The sequence below is a fragment of the Heterodontus francisci genome, chromosome 1 (assembly GCF_036365525.1).
Source record: "Heterodontus francisci isolate sHetFra1 chromosome 1, sHetFra1.hap1, whole genome shotgun sequence".
In the NCBI taxonomy this organism is placed as follows: domain Eukaryota; kingdom Metazoa; phylum Chordata; class Chondrichthyes; order Heterodontiformes; family Heterodontidae; genus Heterodontus; species Heterodontus francisci.
Genome location: NC_090371.1, coordinates 205,430,320 through 205,451,496, shown reverse-complemented (window position 1 = coordinate 205,451,496; position 21,177 = coordinate 205,430,320). Strand labels below are relative to the sequence as shown.

The window sequence follows — 21,177 nt, the reverse complement described above, 5'->3', positions numbered from 1 at the left end:
GTGAATGGTGATGCCCAGTATTGTGCCTTGGGTCTCATTTCCATTGAGTTGGTAGAGCGTGATGGAAAATCTGGACACTGCTTGTGTCGCAGTGGCCCCCATAAGGAAGGAATTAATGGGTTCGGGTTAGAAGGTAGCAGTGGCTGGGGGAGAAGGGAGAAAGCGGCCGGGAGGGGAATGACAATGATCGGGATGGGGGAATAAATGTCCATTGGAGAAAAACAGTGGCGATTGGAGGTTGGGGAGGGATGTCAGTGTCCACTGGGGGAGGAGCAGTGACGACTGCGCTGACGGGGTCGCAGGTGTGTGCGGGGAATCTGTTCTCAATCGTGACCCACGTTCTTTGAGTGTGGGATTTAAGAGGCGCACTCCTCCCAGATCTACATTAATGTAAGCATATTTTAAAAATTTAACTTATTGTAGCCCAAGCACTGGTTTTCCTCAGTGCATTCGTTGCCAGCTGCCTCGGCAAACTAATCTTCCAGTGGGGGCCTCGAGCAGATGTTGGGTCCCCTATTTGCAATGCAAAGTAACTAATATCTGTTTCAGGAATGGGCAGTGTATGCCCATGATGAGCAGTAGAGTTCTGCCTTGGCATGAGTGTGTGCTTCCTGCCCACCATGTTGGAGACTTGGGAGGCTATTTAGCACCTGAGTTGAGCTATATAAATATATATTCAGTATGATCTAACAAAGTTGCTAGTTTTTAATGCACTCAAGGAAATTGGAGAAATGTTGGAAATTGTATTTGCCAGCCTTTTTTTTTAAGAGGAGAAAGAAGTCGTGGTCATTTTTGTCATGACATTGCGCATACATGTCAAAATTCTTTCTACATGATTTACATTTGTTGTGTTTTCTATGGTCAATAAAAGTTCTATTAAATACTTTTTATTAATGGAGGTGATATTTGTTTCAAAAGAGATGGGAAATGCTCAAGAGGAGGAAATGCCTTGGATTTTATTAGCTATGGTTTTCGGTTTTCTTTTCCTGTCAGCTTTTCAAGGATGCAGGTTGTGCACATTTGTGGCTTCTTCCTGGCAATTTATAATGGGGATGTGGTGATGCAATGGAATACTTATGGAAAAGTTTCACACAAGTCCTGTGGTTTTAGCTTTGTTGCATCAATATGCCATGGCTTTTTGTTTTGTATTTCCTCATGTCATTTATTTAAGGTTGTTGCTCATTGTTTTTCCATTGAAGAGAAGTGCTAAAACTGGAATCTTATTCAGTTTATCATTGCCTCTTTCAGTCCAGGTATATGATTATAAAGTTTAATCAGTCTTACCAAGCAGTCGTTATACTTTTTTATGTATATGATAGCAGAATTGAGCATTGTAAGGGCTAGCGTTCTCTCTTTAGATACTGTTATGCCATTCACAGACAATATTAAATATTGAACTTGTTTAGAAATATACTGTGAACTTAATAAAAAGTTCCATCTCTTGAATGAGTACAAATAGAGAACTCAGTGCAGCGGAAGATTGAAATTGATCCCAATGTAAGTCCATTCCAGTTCAGTCATGATGCCTTTCTTTTTGCTCTAACAATAGCACATTAAATGATATATAGTTTTGTGAGCTCCTGTTTTCTTACTGGAGGCAATTGAAAAATAATTTGAAAAGTGACTTGATGTTTCATATAAGCTTTTGTCCCAGAGCAGTTTCATCCCATTGGTTTCTGTTTTTTTTTTGTGTGTGAAAGTAAATCTTAAAAGAAAACTGAAAAATCGCACATTTGCTGTTCTCCGTTATTGTAAAGTCTGTAGGCCTCGTTTTAAATTCAAACAGCAGAATGCTGGTTTTGATACTAAGCACACAAATGATCTAAATCTGAATATTCCATTACTTTTCTTTGGCCTCATTTTAAGATGTGCTAAGTTTCTTTTCCAACACCACTCAACACTTTCAACTGAAGATATACAGATGACTGATTCCCAGTGATGCATTCTTGGCCGATCCTGAGCAGGGTGTGAGAACAGGCTGGGAACTCCTCTTTTTGTATTCTTTCACTCTTCATGAATGTCTGAAACTAGAGGGAAACAGTACAACCACTGCTGGCACCTTTCTTTATCCATATGTTGATTACACACTGGGCAACTGGTATACTACTTTTTGATACCAAAATATTATAAATACTGCTGACGTACATTGGCTCCTGGACTCCCAATGCTTCAAATTTAAAGTCTCAACTTTGTGGAGGGAAAAACATATTTCTGCTAATACTTCTCACAGCATCCCGCCATTTTTCCATTTGAGAAAAATGATAATTGGCTTCTAATCTGCTAATGCCATTCTTGTGCCTGTTTTGACCGTATACATTTCTGTTTGCTTAAATTCTATAATGGCCCTGAAAATTTGGCTCTTCTGGCATTCTCTGGACATAACTTTGGCAGGAGTCAGTTGGAATTTAGGCTGCCTCTCATCTAGACTGGATCTCAGTCTTGTAGGGAGTGGAGCCATTGCCAGTCCCTGACAAGTTTGGTAAAAGAAAGGGGATAAATGTTGAAGTTTCTGTATCCATGACCCCCCAATTGGAAGAGACCGAATCGATGGTTGGTATGTTTGTGGCAGCTCGCTGCATAATGGGTTAATGGTCCAGGTGAGAGGCTACGCTTGATTTGTGGCGTGGGCACCCAAATAGGACTTAATCTTATTTAAAACCTTTTTTCTCAAAGCCCCTATAGAAAGTGGGTTCCTGGAAGCACTTTCCAGGGGTTGCCTGTGGGATAGGAGAGACTGACCTGGCTGACCTAATTAGCTGTTCCTGAGTTACATTCTGACTTCTACCTGTAAGAAAATAATTGTTTGAAAAATAGATTTTAATGGTTGCATTTGATCTTTTGTGATCTGTTGCAGCTTACTGCCCCCATGGACTCCACTGGCACCTTGTCCACACCTAATCTGTCAAAGTTTTATCTATTGTTCTAGTTGAGCTTTTCTTTAAAAAATTTTTTTTTAAAGCCAATCTACCCGGCAGTTTCTGTCGCTGTTGGATGCAAATGTATAATTTTATATGAAGAAAAAACCAAACTTATAAATATCTAATTTTTATGAGGCAAAATTAGAGAAGGAATCGATTGAGAAGCCAGCATTTGTGTGACTGTTGTTACCTCATTGAGGAGAAATTAAAAACTCTTGCATCTTATAAGTGAAATCTGCCATGTAGTCGATGCTGTCTTTTTGCAGGGGGGAGGAGAAATCGAGAAATTCTATGCTTCCCATGTGTTTGTGTTTGTACAAAGATTGAACTGCTAATACTGATAATTCTTGTAATGGGTAAGCTAAGCCATCATTTTTTTTTTACAATTTTGGGCTGCATGACATTCTCTCCAGTGTGTCTCCATTGGATAGCTTCCACTGTAATAGTATTTAAATGAAGATCTCAAAAGAGCAGGGAGTTAAATCCGCGTCACATTGCCCTGCAATGCAGCGAGTTGATCGAATGTATTGCATTGCCTTAAATGGGCTTTGCTTTGTAGATTGTTAAGGCTAACAGGAAGAGGTTTATGGTTTTCTGTGCTTTAAACTGTTGGTTTAATACATTGTATTTTTTTTTTAAGGGGGGGTGAGAGGTATCTGCAGCAATTAGGGACAGAATAATTCTGAAGTAACTGCTTAAAGTTGAGCCTGCAGATGACTATAAAAACACCATCTTTGCACAATGAGTATATTGAATTAACATTTTGCTGTAGACAGACAGAGGAAATGGCCTGGTACAAATGACATTTAATAATTAGTAACTTCCTGTTTTATACATGTGTTGAAGTCTTTAAATGTTTTCCTTTCCTTTACTGTTGGCCCCTGACCCATTAGAGTTTCCTTTGTTTACTTCAAACAAAATGAGTAGGATATGTTGCTGAAATATTTTCCTTTTAGTCTCTTCATGAAGCAGTGCTCGTTGGTGACACAGGTATACTGTATTAACTCTTCCATGTAAGACTTCCATCGTTCTTTGCACTTTTTTCCAACTGTTTCTAATTCTCTAGTGCTGTTGCTGCTCAGAAGTTACAATTTCACAGAACAAAGTATCTAGATCTTGCCTCATTTGTGAGATTTCAAACCCATATTCTACCTCCTATTTTATAAGCGCTCATTGCTCACCTTCTGTTTTTTTCCCCCCTTTCCCCCTTATCTTATTGTTCGAGGATGGGCTGGTGACTTGCTAAACATAAGTGGGCTAGTGTGGATGGATTTGTAAGGTGGGGTAGAGGAGTAAAGGTTTTAAATTAGTGCATGCTTGATTTACTTTCACTGGCAGGGTCTGGGGTTGGAGAAAATTGTCCTGGTTTCCCCCAGATTGCTCATTGGTCTGAGATGAACTTGTCAAGAGGGGAACCAGGAAGGGAATGCTATATAGAATATTGGGTCATCTATTCTTTCAAATCGTAATCACTAAATCTTGATGCATGGCCATCAAATATCATTCCTGCTTTTCACATGACAGTCCTTTGGGCAGAGAAACTACCAAAAATATCCAAAGAATAAATACTTCTGAATTGAACATCTATCTATGGTTTCAGGTCTGTAATCCTTGGACAAGGAGTCCTGTGTTCTCTTTCTATGTTGCGTAGTCTCTAGGTACAAATGAATAATGCATTCTCCAAATGGGTGAACCATTTAATGCTGTTTCTTTTTCGAATTTATGCAAGGCAGGCCTCATTCTGGATTTTACACCACCTATGCCTGAAATAATTCAGAATTTTTCTTTGCACCAGGGAAATGGTTCTTCAAAACTTGTTGAATCTTGCTTTCAATTAAACCAGGTAATTACAGGCCGGTGGTTGGGCTACTAGTGGAAAAAATTCTGAGGGACAGGATTAATCTCCACTTGGAGAGGCAGAGATTAATCAAGGTTAGTCAGTATGGCTTTGTCAGGGGGAGATATTGACTTACTAACTTGATTTGAATTTTTCGAGGCGGTGACCAGATGTGCAGATGAGGGTAAAGCAGTTGATGTAGCCTACATGGACTTCAGTAAGGCTTTTGATGAGGTCCTGTATGGGAGATTGCTTAAGAAGGTAAGAGCAAATGGGAGCCGGGGCAATTTGGCAAATTGGATCCGAAATTGGCTTAGTGACAGGACGCAGAGGGTAATGGTCGAGGGTTGTTTTTGTGAGTGGAAGCCTGTGACCAGTGGTGTACCACAGGGATCTGTGCTGGGACCCTTGCTGTTTGTATTGTACATTAATGATTTAGATGTGAATATAGGAGGTATGATCAGTAAGTTCGCAGATGACGCGAAAATTGGTGGTGTCGTAAATAGTGAGGAGGAAAGCCTTAGATTACAGGACGATATAGATGGGCTGGTAAGATGGGTGGAGCAGTGGCAAATGGAATTTAATCCTGAGAAGTGTGAGGTAATGCATTTTGGGAGGACTAACAAGGCAAGGGAATATACAAGGATGTAGGGCCCTAGGAAGTACAGAGGGCCAGAGGGACCTTGGTGTACTTGTCCATAGATCACTGAAGGCAGCAGCACAGGTAGATAAGGTGGTTAGGAAGGCATGTAGGATACTTGCCTTTATTAGCCGAGGTGTAGAATGTAAGAGCAGGGAGGTTATGATGGAGCTGTATAAAATGCTAGTTAGGCTACAGCTGGAGCACTGTGTACAGTTCTGGGCACCACACTATAGGAGTATTGTGTACAGTTCTGGGCACCACACTATAGGAAGGATGTGATTGCACTGGAGAGGGTGCAGAGGAGATTCACCAGGATGTTGCCTGGGCTGGAGCATTTCAGCTCGGAAGAGAGACTGAAAAGGCTAGGGTTGTTTTCCTTAGAACAGAGAAGGCTGAAGGGGGACCTGATTGAGGTATACAAAATTGAAGGGCATTGATAGGTTAGATAGGAAGAAACTTTTTCCCTCAGTAGAGGGATCAATAACCATAGATTAAAGGTAAGGGGCAGGAGGTTTAGAGGGGATTTGAGGAAAAAAATCTTTCACCCAGGGGGTGGTTGGAATCTGGAACGCACTGCCTGAAGAGATGTGGAGGTAGAAACCCTCAGAACATTTAAGAAGTATTTAGATGAGCACTTGAAACACCATAGCATACAAGGCTATGGGCCAAGTGCTGGAAAATGGGATTAGAATAGTTAGGTGCTTGATGGCCAGCACAGACACGATGGGCCCGTTTCTGTACTGTATAACTCTGAGTCTATGGTTTAATGTTTTGGCTTTCTGTAGCTTGATCATGAGCTGCTATCATTTTCACGTTTCATTTATCTGTTCTTGCAGTGTTTTAAGAGTCATGAATGGAGGTTTTAATTATATGTTATCAACCATGGCCGTTATGTGCACCTGGTCCCAAATTCTGAACTTTATGAAATGCACTGAAACTCTGCAGTGGTGGTCGTGAGACTTTGGGACTGGCACAATTTTAGTTTCCAGTGTCAGCACTTTAGCTACGCCTGGCATTCTGTTCTACACTCCTCAATGACCCAGGGTTGGTTCCCTGGCTTGATAATGGTAGAGTGAGGAACATGCTAGGCCATGAGGTAACAGATTGTGGTTGTGTTCAATTCTGCTGCTAATGGCCAACAGCGCCTTATGGCTGCCCACTTTTGAGCTGCTAGATCTGGTTTGAATCTATTCCATTTGGTATGGTAGTAGTGAAACACAAGACACAGGGGCGGCGCAGTGGTTAGCACCGCAGCCTCACAGCTCCAGCGACCCGAATTCAATTCTCCGCCTGTGCGGAGTTTGCAAGTTCTCCCTGTGACTGCGTGGGTTTTCGTCGGGTGCTCTGGTTTCCTCCCACAGCTGAAGACTTGCAGGTTGATAGGTAAATTGGCCATTATAAATTGCTCCTAGTATAGGTAGGTGGTAGGGGAATATAGGGAAGGTGGGGATGTGGTAGGAATATGGGATTAGTGTAAGATTAGTAGAAATGGGTGGTTGATGGTCAGCACAGACTCGGGCTGAAGGGCCTGTTTCAGCAATAAAAAAATAAGACAGTGGAGGGTGTCCTCAGTGTCTCCACAAGGACTAGTCAGTTATACCAAACTGGAATGGACAATTCTATTTGCAACAGGTAGATTGGTGAGGACGAGGTCAAGTAGGTTTTTCCCTCATGTTGGTTCTCTCCATTTGCTGCAGGCCCAGTCTGGCAACTATGTCCTTCAGGGCCTGGTCAGCAATGCTGCTACTGAGCCACTCTTGGTGATGGGCATTGAAGTTCTTGTCTTCACCACCCCTCACCACCACCCCCCCCCCCCCTCCCCCACCGCCCAAAAACCAAACACATTCTGTGCCCTTGCTACCTTGGTGCTTCTTCCAAGTGATGTTCAACATCGTGGAGTCATAGTTATTTAAGAAATAGAAGGAGACCATTTGACCCACTGAGTCCATGGTGGCTCTCCATGGAGCTATGCAGTCAGTCCCACTCCCTGGCTCGATCCCTGTAGCCCTCCAATCTATTTCTCTCAGGTTGCCATCCAACTTCCTCTTGGTCATTAATCATCTCCACTTCCACCACCCTTGTGGGCAACGAGTTCCAGGTCATTACCACCCACCGCATATTAAAAAAAAAATGCTTCCTCATATTCTCCCTGCATCTTTTGCTCAAAACTTTCAATCTGTGTCCCCTCGTCCTTGTACCATTTGTTAATGGGAGCAGCTTTTCGTTGTCTAACTTATCTAAGTCTGTTATAATCTTGTACACTTCTGTTAAATCTCCCCTCAATCTCCTTTGTTCTGTTATGAAGGTGCTTCCGTTATTAATGTTTTTTGAGGACTTGTGTTGTAAAGATTGTGGAAATTGGTTCATTTGAAAGACTGAAGAGATTCCATAGATGCTGGACTTGTTTTTTTTAAAAAAAAGGGTCTCTGGAAGGGACTTTGTCTAAAACAAACACTTGCTGGAAGTCACATGTCTTAACCCTCCTGCTGTTTACTTCGCTTATGGACTGTAGAACTGCTTGGACTTAGAGAAGTCACATGTCTGGGTTTATGGCTTAAGAGTTTTGTATTTGTTTTTGGATATTTGGAATTCAGTTGGGGTGTAAGCCAGCGAAAAGTGAAAAACAACCCGCTCATTCTTCTTCCACCTTTTTGACAAACCCTGAGAATCCAGTTTGATAGCTGAAACCTGTGATACAGTGATTCTCCAGAAAAGGCCTGCCAGACCAATCCTTGACATCGCCTGAAAAGAACTGCTCCAGAAAGATCCCAGTGACAGCTGTCTCCGTGTACCTGGATGCCAGACCAAAGGGCCATCTGGAATATTTCACATCATATCCTTTTTCCTCAAGAATTGACAATACCTTGGCAAAGTATTTTTCTTAAAGTTAATCTCTGCAGAGCCAGTTTTTAAATTTTTCTTTATTTTTTTCTCTTTAACCTGTGTGTGTGTGTCTGTGTGTGTGTGTGTGTGTGTGCGTGCACGCTGCTTTATTTTAGAAGGGTATATGTTTATATTTACATATTTAAAACTGTGTTAAAGCTTTGCATCTTTATTGATGTGGTCTTGTTTCATAATAAAGCAATAATTTTGTTTATTAAATAAACCTGCTTGGCGGATTTTCTATTCTGAAACTAAAAAAGATAAAGTATATAATTGGCCGTATCGGTAACTGGTTAAAACATTTCTTGTGACCCGTGGGGAAGTGGAGCTGGAGAAGGACAGTGCATTTCTACAACCTCAGTCGTAACAGTGCTAAGGAGAACAAACCCAGCTTTTCCAACCTAACATTGTAACTAAAATCCTCTATCCCTGGAACCATTCTGGTAAATCTCCTCTGCACCCTCTCGAGGACCCTCACATTACTTCTGAAGTGTGGTGACCAGAACTGGACGCAATACTCCAGTTGGGACCTAACCAGAGCTTTATAAAAGTTTAGCATAACTTCCCTGCTATTGTACTCAATGCCTCTATTTATGAAGCCCAAGATTCCATAAGCTTTACTAACCACTTTCTCAATATGTCTTGCCACTTTCAGAGATCGATGCACATGCACCCCCAGTTCCCTCTGTTCCTGCACACTCTTTAGAACTGTGTCTTTAAGTATATATTGCGTCTCCATATTCCTTCTGCCAAAGTGCATCACCTTACACTTCAAATTCCATCTGCACCCCTCTGCCCAATCTACTAGCCTATCTATGTCCTTTTGCAGGTGCTTCATAACATTCTCACTGTTTGCCTAACCTCCGAGTTTTGTGGTGTCAGCAAATTTTGATATTCTACTCTATTTCAAGATCCAAGTCATTTATGTATAATCAAAAAAAGCAGTGTGAACAGCACTGTGCTAGCTTATCAAATGCTTTCTTAAAATCCATATAAATAACATCTACCACATTTCCTTTATCAACCTTCTCTGTTACTTCATCAAAAAATTCAAACATGATATGCCTTTTACAAATCTATACATGAGCAGATTCATCAAGAGGGAGAACAATAAGTGAACAGGTTTTCTTGTCCATGTTTGACGTGATGTCACGAGACTTCATAGGGTTCAGAGTCAGTGTTGAGGATAGCCAGGTCCACTTCCTCCTGTCTGTATACCATTGTGCCACCATTTCTGGTAGATTTGTCCTGCCAGTGGCACAGGACATAACTAGTGATGATGATGGAAGAATTTGGGGCATTGGCTGAAAGATATGATTCTATGAGCATGATTGTCAGGCTGTTGCTTGACTAGTCTGTGTGACAGCTCTCCCAATTTTGGTGCACTTCCCCAGATATGAGCAAGGATGACTTTGCAGGGTTGACTGGGCTGAGTATACCTTTGTTGTATCTGAAACCAGTGCCTAGGTCAATGCTGAGTGGTCTCTCCCGGTTTTATTCTTAGGATTTTTTGTAAAGGTTTTGATACAACTGAGTGGCTTGTTCAGAAGACAGTCAAGAGTCAACCACATTACTGTGGGTCTGGGGTCGCATATAGGACAGCACGTTTCCTGGTTTGTAGTATGCTAAATTAAAAGAAGTATAAGTAAGCTGCTGCTTCACCTGGAAGGAGTATTTGGGGCCTTTGATGGTGAGGAGAGAGGAGGTAAAAGGGCAGGTATTACACGTCCTGCAATTGCATGGGAAGGGGACGAGTTGTCAGGTGATGGAGGAGTGGACCAGGGTGTCACGGAGGGAACGATCCCTTCGGAATGCTGACGGGAGGGGAAGATGTGTTCAGTGGTAGCATCGTGTTGAAGGTGGTGGGACTGGCGGAGGATGATCCTTTTGGATGTGTAGGCTGGTGGGGTGGAAAGTGATGACAAGGGGAAACCTGTTGTGGAACTGGGAAGGAGAGGAAGGTGAGAAATGGGTCGGACAGGGAAGGCCTTGTCAACCACAGTTTAAAGGAATCCTTGGTTGAGGAAAAAGGAAGACTTATCAGAAGTGCTGTTGTGGAGGGTTGCATCATCAGAACAGATGCATCGGAGACAGAGAAATTGGGAGAATGGAGATTTGTTAGGCAGCAGAGGATAGAGTAGGGATAAATGGGTATGTATTCAAATTGGAAGGAAATGTCTCGTGGTGTCCCTATTAATGTCCACTTAAGGGCGCCTTTATTAGCGGCGGAAGGAGCTGGGGCCTGTGCAATGCGGGAACGTCACCCAGAGAAACGAGGCGACCTCCCTGCAGGCATGGAGGGGTTCCCTCCTCCATGGGCAATCTATGGCCCACGGAAGGCCCCTGCCCAGAAAATCACCTCGCTGAACCACCCTCCCTGTACACCGCACCACAGCCCCCCCCCCCCCCTCCACCCCCCACTTCCAGCCTTGCCGGGGCTAGCTGAACTGGCCCCAGCGACCTCGCCTCACTTATCTTGAATCCGTGCTCCAGCACTGGGCCTGGGTCCAAGGCCTGGTGTATTAACTGGCAGTAGCCACCTCTCACAGTGGCACTGCCGAAACGGCTGAGCTGACGGCCCTTTTATTGGCTGGCGCTGGGAGCCCCGTCTTGGGCGCAAAATTCAGCTGTGAATGGCCGACTTTTGTTTCGATGTTAATTGTAAGCACTGTTGCTTTAAAAAGTTTGATTTTTTTTCTGTACTTACACCTAGCTTGTAACTGTAAAATTGTTTTCATTGTTTTTCTTACTTTATTATGGTCCACAGCACCATTAGTTGGGAAAAAATGAGGGCCAGCGCACCAGCAGGACTCTGCTCCACTTAGTGTGCTATGGGAGATTTTGTATCTACCTGAGCAAGCAGATGTGGTTTCAGTTTAACATTGCATCTGAAAGACAGCACCTCTGACAGTGCTGTCTTCCCATTCTCACACTGTTACCTCCTGGTGTGTCTTAAGCATCTATCCTTGACCCTTTTCCAATTTTCATCTACATACTGCCCCTTGGCGACATCATCCAAAAGCAGTGTCAGATTCCACATGTATGCTGACGACATCCAGCTCTATCTCACCACCACCTTTTTTTACCTCTTCACTGGCTCTAAATTTTCAGACTGCTTGTGTGACATCCAGTACTCCAGTACTGAATGAGCAGAAATTTCCTCCAACTAAATATTGGGAAGATGAAGCCATTATGTTTAATCCCCATGACAGTCCGTTCCCTAGCCATCAACTCCATCCCTCTCTCTGGCAACTTGAGACTCAACCAGACTATTCGCAAGCTTGCTGTTGTATTTGAACCAGAGATGAGCTTCTGATGGCATATCTGCACCATCACTAACACTACCTATTTCCACCTTCAACATTGCCCGATTCTGAATCTGCCTCTGCTCATCTGCTGCTGAAACCCTTACCCATGTCTTTGTTGCCTCTAGACTTGACTATTACAATGCACTCCTGGCCATTCTCCTACTTTCTGCTCTCCATAAACTAGTGGTCATCCAAAATTCTGCTGTCCCTCTCCTAACTCGCACCAAGTCCAGTTCACCCATCACCCCTGACCTACATTGTCTCTTGGTTAAGCAACGCCTTGATTTTAAAATTCTCATCTTTGTTTTCAAATCCCTCTGTTACTTCACCCCTCCCTATCTCTGTAATCTCCTCCAGTCCCACAATCCTCTGAGATATCTGCGCTCCTCTAATTCTGACCACCAGCATTCCCGATTTTAATTGCTCCACTATTGGTGGCCATGCCTTCAGTTGCCAAGGTCCTAAGCTCTGGAAATCCCCCTCTAAATTTCTCTGCATCTCTACCTCTCTTTCGTCCTTTAAAACCCTCCTTGAAACCTACCTCTTTGACCTAAGCTTTTGCCCATCTGCCCTAATACTTACGGGGTGAAAGACATGGCTGAAAGATTGGAAATCCCACAATATAGAGCCTGGATGGCTGTAGGGAACATAGTTCATGGTGTCTTATTTTGCTTTATAACACTCTTTTGAAGCACCTTGGAATTTTTTAATATTAAAAGCGCTATATAAATGCAGGTTGTTGCAGCACTCCCTCAAAACTGCATGGAAATGTTAGTCCAGATTACGTGCTCCAGTTTTTGGGTTAGGCCTCAAAATCACAACCTTCCGACTCTGAGATGAAAGTGCTACTGCTGAACCAAGGCCAACACCTATATCACAATTTGCATCTGTAAAGCTGGTCTAACGTAAAACAAAAGTCACCACTATGTAATCGGGCAAAAATGTATGCCAAGCCGTTGAAGGAAATATTGGTGAGGGAGACCGAAAGCACAGATAGAGGTAGGTTTTAAGGGGGCGAGGGACGTGGATAGGCTGAAGTATTGGGAATTTCACAATATAGAGCCTGGATGGCTGTAGGGAACATAATCCATGGTGGTCATGACAGCATGGGGAAAGAGGCGCAAGAGAGGATGTACGAGCGACCAGAGTTTTTAATGAGCTGAATCTTGTGGATGTTGGGAGACTGGCCAGGAGCCTATTGGATTGGTCAAGCCTGAAGGTGCCAATAATGCTTGATGTGCAGTCAGATCTGGTGATGGACGGCTAAAACAGTTGTACACCAGATAAGCTCATGTCTGCCTTGGACTTGAGGGAGTGAAGGTTGGAGTCATACCAGTGAGAATGATCAGGATGGGATAGAGTAAAGTTTTTGCGGGGGCAAGGACATCAATGGTGGAGGAGAGAGGGTGAGCAAATGGAAGTTTGGGCCGGTTGGATGAGCTCTAGGTATGGAAGAATAAATTCAACTATGATTAAGTGTGTTTTGAGTATAATAGAAGTGTTAAGAGAGCTGTGTAATGGCATAATCCCATATGCAAGACTTTTAATATTTAGTTCCATCCGGAGCCCCAGAATCCTTACCTCTAATTTCCTGTAAAGCTGTACACATTGAAGCTGTGATGTAAATGGCTAATGATTTTCATCCCGTCAATTTGGATCTGCTGTTAACTCAGATCTTGAGTAAATAAAGTATTCTAATTCACTGCACCTCCTTATCTTTCATGTTTTTATTTTTTGTAACTGGTTTGAATTCTCGATTCAATTTATAAACCTCCAATTAGAATTAATTCGGAATTTCTTCTGCTTTATAATCAGATATTCTGAGATTAGGCAGAGTTTCCAGTGTTCTAATTGATATCAATAGGTTACTGCACCTATATTTTCTAATTGAGGCCCAATTATCAGAAAGCATAAATGGGTGGGAGAGTGGCAAAATGTATGCTTGAACTTTGGAACATTTCAGGCTGTATGTGGCATATATTCTTGTCGGCTGGAAAGTGCTTTGTGATGGATCAAGACTTGGGTTCGGTCCTTTGGTTTAATATATGTACTTTCTCCCTTATTTTATGAACTAATGTTATATTTTGGGATGTTCCAATAAGCTGCCTTAGGAGGGACATTATAATTAATACTTATAAGTAGCGTAACCTAGAAGATTTACTGTGTCCCCAGTGATATGAAAACTAGATATTATAAATAGTCGTTTGGTAGTACAGAACTTGAGTATTGCTGAAAATAGAGACGTGGTCGAAGCTTTTCATCTTGCACTCATCAGGACAATCTGCAAGAATACTAATGTAAGGGGAAGCAACAACTTTATACTGTATGAGAAGAGAGTGCTGATTGGTTGGCAAGTGAACTGTTATTGGCAGAGGCGTTGCCATGGAGAATGCACTAGTTTATGCTGACTGACAGTTAACTGTTAAGCTTTGTTTGAAATTTAAACCAGGCAGCTTGACTCTGGTCAAGGAATTGCCCTGAGGAATGAACTAGCAAATGGCTGTCACTTATTTTGTTTCGCTGAAACAGGAGCAATATGTGTACATTCTTTCTGTCTGCAACGAACAGGGCCGTATGTATTAATATATGTAGCTTCCAGTACGCACAAATGCACCACACTGCGAGCCCTACTGACAATCTTAAATTGGTTGTCAGTGTAATTCTTAGCACATTGAGGATTATTTAGCAAATGTTGTCCAATCATGGAATCACATCTAATCATCTAATGTTGGACACTGTGTGTTTTGAATTTTGCAAGCACAGGCTGGTTGAGTACGGCCTTTACCTTGACCGTTGCGAACAGTGGAAGGGACATGTTGTTTGAGACGATCCTCCAGTCTTTGGGACATGCAGCTTATATACCTAGCATCACACTGGCATTGAAATTCATATATCACATTACTCATTTGTGTGATAAGCAGGACGTCTTTCTTCAGGGCAATGCTGTGACCAATCAGAGTCAAGCTGCCCAGTTTAAATTTCAAACGAAGTTTGACAGTTAACTGTCAGTCACCATAAACTGGCGCATTCTCCATGGCAATGCCTCTACCAATCAGAGTTCACTTGCCAACTAATCAGCACACTCTTCTCATAGTGTAAAGTTGTTGCTTCCCCTTACATTGGTATTCTTGCAGATTGTCCTGATGAGTGCAAGACAAAAAGCTTCGGCAACATGTCTCTATTTTCAAATATTATAAACTTGGACATGCCTTTAGGTACTTCTCCAGTAATATGCAAAGTACTACAATTGCACTAAAGTTATGCGTCAAATTGATATGTCTCTAGGTGTAGATTAAGGTTCAGACTGAGTGGCTGAACCAATGTGCTTCAACCAATTAAAATTAGTTTGGGCAATTCAGTGATCACTCACAATTATTCTGGTTGAGGTGACTTGATTTATTCAAGTTTAATAGGGGATGTTGGCAGAATAATCTGGTGAGATTCTACTTTTTGGTTCCAGGATAAACAACGAGGAAAACCCATGTTCAGGTTAGGTCAAGTCTATTGAAGGCAGCGAGAAGGCAAGACTTGGACTGAACTAGAAATTATGATATTGTGAGTCGTGTTTTCCCAATAAGAAGATGATCCAAAAGAAAAAAAACAAAGTGAATTTTTTTTTGTTACTTGGGAAAGCGCATTGTATTTTTGCCGTGTAGGAAGTATTTAAAGTTTAAAAAAAAAATAAAACTTTGCACGTACTGCTTTCTTCAGACAAATGTATTCTCCAAATTAAATCAATTTCTTGATGACTTGTGCAGATAAATCAAAGCAGATACTCCAGTGCAGTACTGAATGGAGTGTTGCACTGTCAGAGGTGCTGTCTTTTGGTTGAGACGTTAAACAGAGGTCCTGTCTGCCCTTTTCAGGTGGACGTAAAAGATCCATTGGCACTATTTTGAAGAAGAGGAGAGTTATCCTCAGTGTCCTGGCCAATATTTATCCCTCAGTCAACATCAGAAAATAGATTATCTGGTCATTATCACATTGCTGTTTGTGGGAGCTTGCTGTACGCAGGCTGGCAGCCATATTTCCTACATTACAACAGTGACTACGCTTCAAAATTACTGAATTGACTCTAAAGAACTTGGAGATGTCCTGAGGTTGTGAAAAACTCTATATAAATGCAAGTCTTTTATTTTTGATTTGTTATTGACTTGTCTTATCAGTGTTCAACAGTTCTGTTCATCAAGCGATTGGAGGGGCACAGAAGGACACATTCGAGTTTACGTATGCCAAAGCAGACACATTATTATAATCTTTGCATTAGGCTATTCTGTAAGTAGATATCTGGGTTTTGAGTCAACTGTGGAATATGGGAACTGCTTCTGAGAGTGACTGACACTACCGAACTGAATAAGGTGCCCAAGGCAAACCATGCATTTGTAACTGCTGGGTACTAAGTTTCCTTATATTTTCTGTAAAATTATCACTTCTTCATCTGTGTGGAAAAATAAAATCGGAAATTTGTAATTTTTTAATTCACTTATTCAAATAAACTGGCTTGTTCAGTTGTGTGGACTATTTAAGAATAGTTTTTTTTTAAGAAGGCAAATGAAATGCCTGCCCATGGTGTGAATTAGTATGATTCCTCTTCACTTGGTTTTATATTATGTGTATACTAGCAACAAACTGAACTCTAACCAGACAAGCCTTTTATAGTGCTCCTATTATAAATGTGGTTGTGCTTCCAGTTCCCAGTAACACTACTTTCACTTACAGGAATTGAATATTCTATCTCGAATAATTTGCTTGGCACACAAAACAGCTATTTTCTCTTTAATGGCAGTGTTGTCCTTGGGCTTCCCAAAAAAATCACACCTTACTCGCTATGACTCTTGTATTAACACAGTTTATCAACCTAAATTACTACCACTACTATCACCAGTGACAGACCTATAATTAGCACATCACTCTTGAGCTAAAGCTTAAAAAAGAACTGCAGGAGAAATGAGTTTTTTTTTAAACTTGGAAAGTTGTTTTGATCTGGAATGCACTCCTTGAAAAGGTTGTAGAAGCAGACTCGGTAGTAACTTTCAAAAGTAAATTGGTTATATAGTTAAGGAAAAACATGCACACTGAGGAAATAGCAGGGGAATGGGGCTAATTGAATGGCTTTCAAAAGGCAGACACTTTGGGCCGAATGGCTGCTTCCTGTGCTGTATGACTCAGTTCTTGTTTAACACACACAGATCAAGTTTGGAAGCACAGAACCCTTCATCATAGGACATGGATTCAATTTTCAGAATCATCCGTAATTTTCATTGTTCCTGCTTCTCTTGTACTTTCCTTGGGTAGATCTGAAATGGACATGTCTGTTCAACATGAATTTGGATTTAATGGGAATTGATTGGGGTGCATTTATAACTTGAATACACGCACAATTTCTGCATTCAATCATGTGCACAGTACTCTGTAACTTTAGTCCCAACTGAGTGCCACAAAACAAGAAAAAAAAAACCTACTGGTAAATTCAGCACTTGGAAAGAACAGCTGATTTGCAGCCCATGATATTGTGTGGCAGAATACATTTTGGTGTAAGAAGCTTCAATTGTTAACTGGAAGTGATGAGTTTCCTTCACCTCATTCCCTTCCCGGCCTCCATGCAATTTCCTGTTGTGAATTGTAAACTTGCATAATCTTGTGTTCTTTTGGCTGTACATGCAAGAAAATAATTTTTACAATGTCCACTTAGTAAAGTTGAAGATTTAAGGCAAAACTGGATTTTTTATGGTGTTGATAAAGTATCATTACTTGGCATTTGAGTTGCATATTCCAACTACCGTTAGATGGCTTTCCATCCAGTTTTTTTGGAGGGGGTGCTGGCATGGAGATGACATTGGGTTAGAAATGTCTTTAATGGGAAACTTTGCCTCTTTACTGAAATACAAATACACAGAATAGTATTGGTCCAGGGGCTGTGTAGGGGTTTCTAGTATGACTTAACCCAGCTTGTGCATAAAGTTATGGTAGTTGAAACTGGTGGTGTTGGGGAAAGTAGGATACTGAGTGACTGATGTGGGGCAAATTATGGTTTTAGTGTATACTGAGATTTGTTTTTATTTTTTCAGACTTTTGATGTGTTACTCTCTTATAAACACCCCTACCTCCCTTTCCTGGTTATTATGTTTATGGCCTGGTCTTAACAATGAAATTTTACTTCCCCTCTCTATCAATTGTTTGTTTAAAATTACATAGGAAATGAGCAAGATTTTCTCTTTTCAACCACCTATCTTCCTTTCTTGCACCTATCGCAGACATTTTTGATGGTGGTTTTACAATGAGGAAAAACTGTTTAACTTTTAAATGTAATGGGGGTGGAACTCATCTTGAACGGTAACTCAAAACAGATAATTTTCTTTTTCACCATTTGTAGAAGCAAATTGCCTGCAGTGTGAAAATTAACTGCTGATACGCTGTCGTGTACTTTGTGCTACTGCCCAAGATGCATTTTAGCCCCAATAAGTTTGAGTATGGGGAAGAAAAATCCTGAAGCAACTCCCTAGGGCAAGTGATTTTCAGTTCTGGGGTGAAATAGTGGATTTTTAAAAAAAGTACATGTGAGCAAGTGGGGAATTGACCTAAAGTAGTTCAGATGTGCAGTTGTATAGTTAGTTTTAAATAAGCAACATTTTTTGATTTCCAAAACAAGAAATTGTATGAAGTGCCAAGCTTCTCTGACGTAGGCCATGTGCAAAATGTAATAGCAAGAGTGTGATGGTGGGGGAGAAGGGAGTTACAAATAAGCGATAGACATAGCATCTATAGATAATGTTTAATATATAGATGGTGCTATTCATATTAAAAAGAATAATCCCCAAAATGTATCCAATCCACCAATGTCAAGTTACACTGGCATTTCTGGTGAATCGTGTTAGAATACACCCAAATTTTAAATGGGTGTAAACAAACGGGGTCCAAGGAAAGCACTGAACTCGCACCATACTTTATAAAGTGTCAAAATGAAAAATTCAACTTATTTAATCATCATTTATGCACATCCGGCATAGCATGTTTAAGAACCTGCAACCATGGAAGCTTTTCAATTTTTAATGTGCCATAATTAAGTCATAAAAGTGTATTTAGAGGAACAGAAAACAAAGTTCAGGTCGCCATGAGGGCGACAGTTTAAAAATGCCCAAAATTGAAATAAAACACTAAAGGAAAATGTGTGTTTCCTGCTGCATCAGCAAATGTGGTTGGAATTTGAAGAAGGCCTTTGAGCAAGTGCAATTGCCAACAAGTTCTGCACAAGGCCTCCTAACTTGCATAGGCCCATTATTATGGGCAGAGATATGTTCAGGTGGAAAGATTGATGGACAATCGTAGAAGATCGAGGGGCTTTTGGAGTAGTGTACTTCCACCTCAAACATGCTTACATCTGAAATACCATGATCTTTAAGATTGTGTATTTGATTTGTGCCCAGATTCAGTGTGTCTGGGTGCAAATACAACAAAAGTTCCAGGCCCTGCTGTATTTTTATGGAAGTACTAATATCGTATTTGCATTTGGGCAAGGTGTCATTAGAGTTTATGTATTGGCGTTTTCTACAGCCATCTGTTTAATATCTTTTTATTTTTGGAACTTGTTTTGATTGTCATCAAAATGCTTCTGTTTAGATGGTTGATGCAGGAAACTGTTGCCGATACTTTAGCAGAGTGATGCTTTATTTACCGTCTTTTTAAGCAGAAGCATACATTATGCCACGCTTGGCGAGGGGAAGGAGCAATCGAGGGTTTGCATGTTATTTCTGGATACATTACTCAACTTTAGAGTTGCTTCCAGTGAAAGTTGAAGGCTGTGTTTTGACATGTTTATAGCAAGTGCCTGTCGAAAAGTATTTAATCCTGGGGCAAGTTCGACAAAAAAAAACAAATGATAGATCGCTGAAATTGGCAAGTTGTAACAAAACCTTTGAATCTTGTATCTCAGGTAGTAGTTGTTATACCTTTTTGTCTATGATCATTTGTTGTATATTTATATATTTGAATAATAAAAGGTACATACAATGCAAACTAATAGAAAATACCATATGCAATTAACAGTTCTCAAAAACGTTCCTCTACCCTTCCACCGTTTCTCCCACCCAAGTCCAGAGGGGAAGTCATAGAGATGTAGTGTCATCTACGGCATAGAAGGCCGCCCCACTACTTGACGACGGGGCCAAAATTTCAATGTTAAATTTAAATGAACGAATAATTACTTGCCTCGTTGCGCCGGCCATCCCGCTCCGATATTGCAGTTGGTGGCTGGCACTCCCACGCTGTCGGATCCGATCCATTCAGAGATCCGATGCAAGACACTGGTGGGGAGGAGGGGAGAAGATAAGTATTTCAGTGTGGTGGGGGGAGGGAGACGTGGGGGGGAGGGTAGTGGTGTCAAACTTACCTGATTGGCTGAGGGGGTGATGGGAAGGGGTAAAGTTAAATGTTTCTGAACTTTGGAGGGGGGTGGGGGGGGGGGTACGCGTGGAGGAAGGTCAGGTACAGAAGATAAGCATTTTGTGGGGGGGTGAAGTGGAAGATGGGAAAGAGTGAAACGTAAGGCTATTGTGTGGATGGGAGAGGGGCTGGTGAGATTTATTCAATTATTTCTAATACTTTTAATTCACTGTGGTTTTAAAAATTCAAGTAGTCATATAGGGCTCTACGCCCTATAAAAATGGCGTCTGCACACTGGCACTGGAGGACGTTGCTGGGGCTGCATCACCCACCCCCTTCACGTCATCCGGAGGTTGGGGAGTCTGCCTTGGCCATGTATATGAGTGGCTTCGCAGCGTAAAACCCGCCATCTTTGAAGCTTGCCACCAAGATCGTTGGCGAGCTGGTAAAATGCAGCCCAATGTTTTTTCTTACTGAATCCCATGTAGCAAGTTATGACCTTTTTCTTCTCTGCAGCAACCTGTTGAGTATCCTTAAAAATGGATAATTTCTGTTTATTGATTTCCTTTTGAATCGTTGGTTTACATTTAAAACTGCACTTTGCAGACCACTTCTGGAATGATCCAACCTGGAGACCTTCTGGTTTGTATGTTTGAGTACTGCACTGGGTGATTGCTTATAAGGCAGTTGAGAGTGTTTATTTGGGCACTGTTTCCTAGGTCTGTTGTTGACATCGTCATGTTTCCTGTTTGGTTGTAATGGGCTGGGCAATTTGGACAGCACATTTCCAGTGTTTCCTAGATTGCGTTATTAGAGCATAAGATATAGGGGCAAGAGTAGGCCATTCGGCCCTTTGAGCCTGTTTTGCCATTCAATAAGATCATGGCTGATCTACCTCAACTCCACCTTCCCACACCAGTGATGTAGACAATGTTTACATTACTGAAACTATCGTCGAATTGTGAATTTTGGCCCGTAGTGTAATTGGTGTGTCATCTCCAATGTAACAGGTTAGTCAGACATTATCTAAAAGCTGGAGCCATGCTGCCTTAAATGCTCATTGCTGTGATAAGTGACCGAAGAGGATATCTATCCATATGCTTTTTCTGTTCAATTAAAATTCATTCTGTAGATAATTTTCAAAAGATGGTGCTAGCTACCTTTTTCAACAGTTTTGTGGTAAAGCCTGACGCTCAGGAAAGCAGAATA

At 41.5% G+C, this 21,177-nt stretch overlaps 1 protein-coding gene across 1 annotated transcript in view; it reads left to right on the top strand.

The window, feature by feature from the left end:
* tmem131l (transmembrane 131 like) overlaps positions 1 to 21,177 on the top strand; it is a 210,237-nt gene that overhangs the window by 29,362 nt on the left and 159,698 nt on the right. The window lies entirely within an intron of this gene.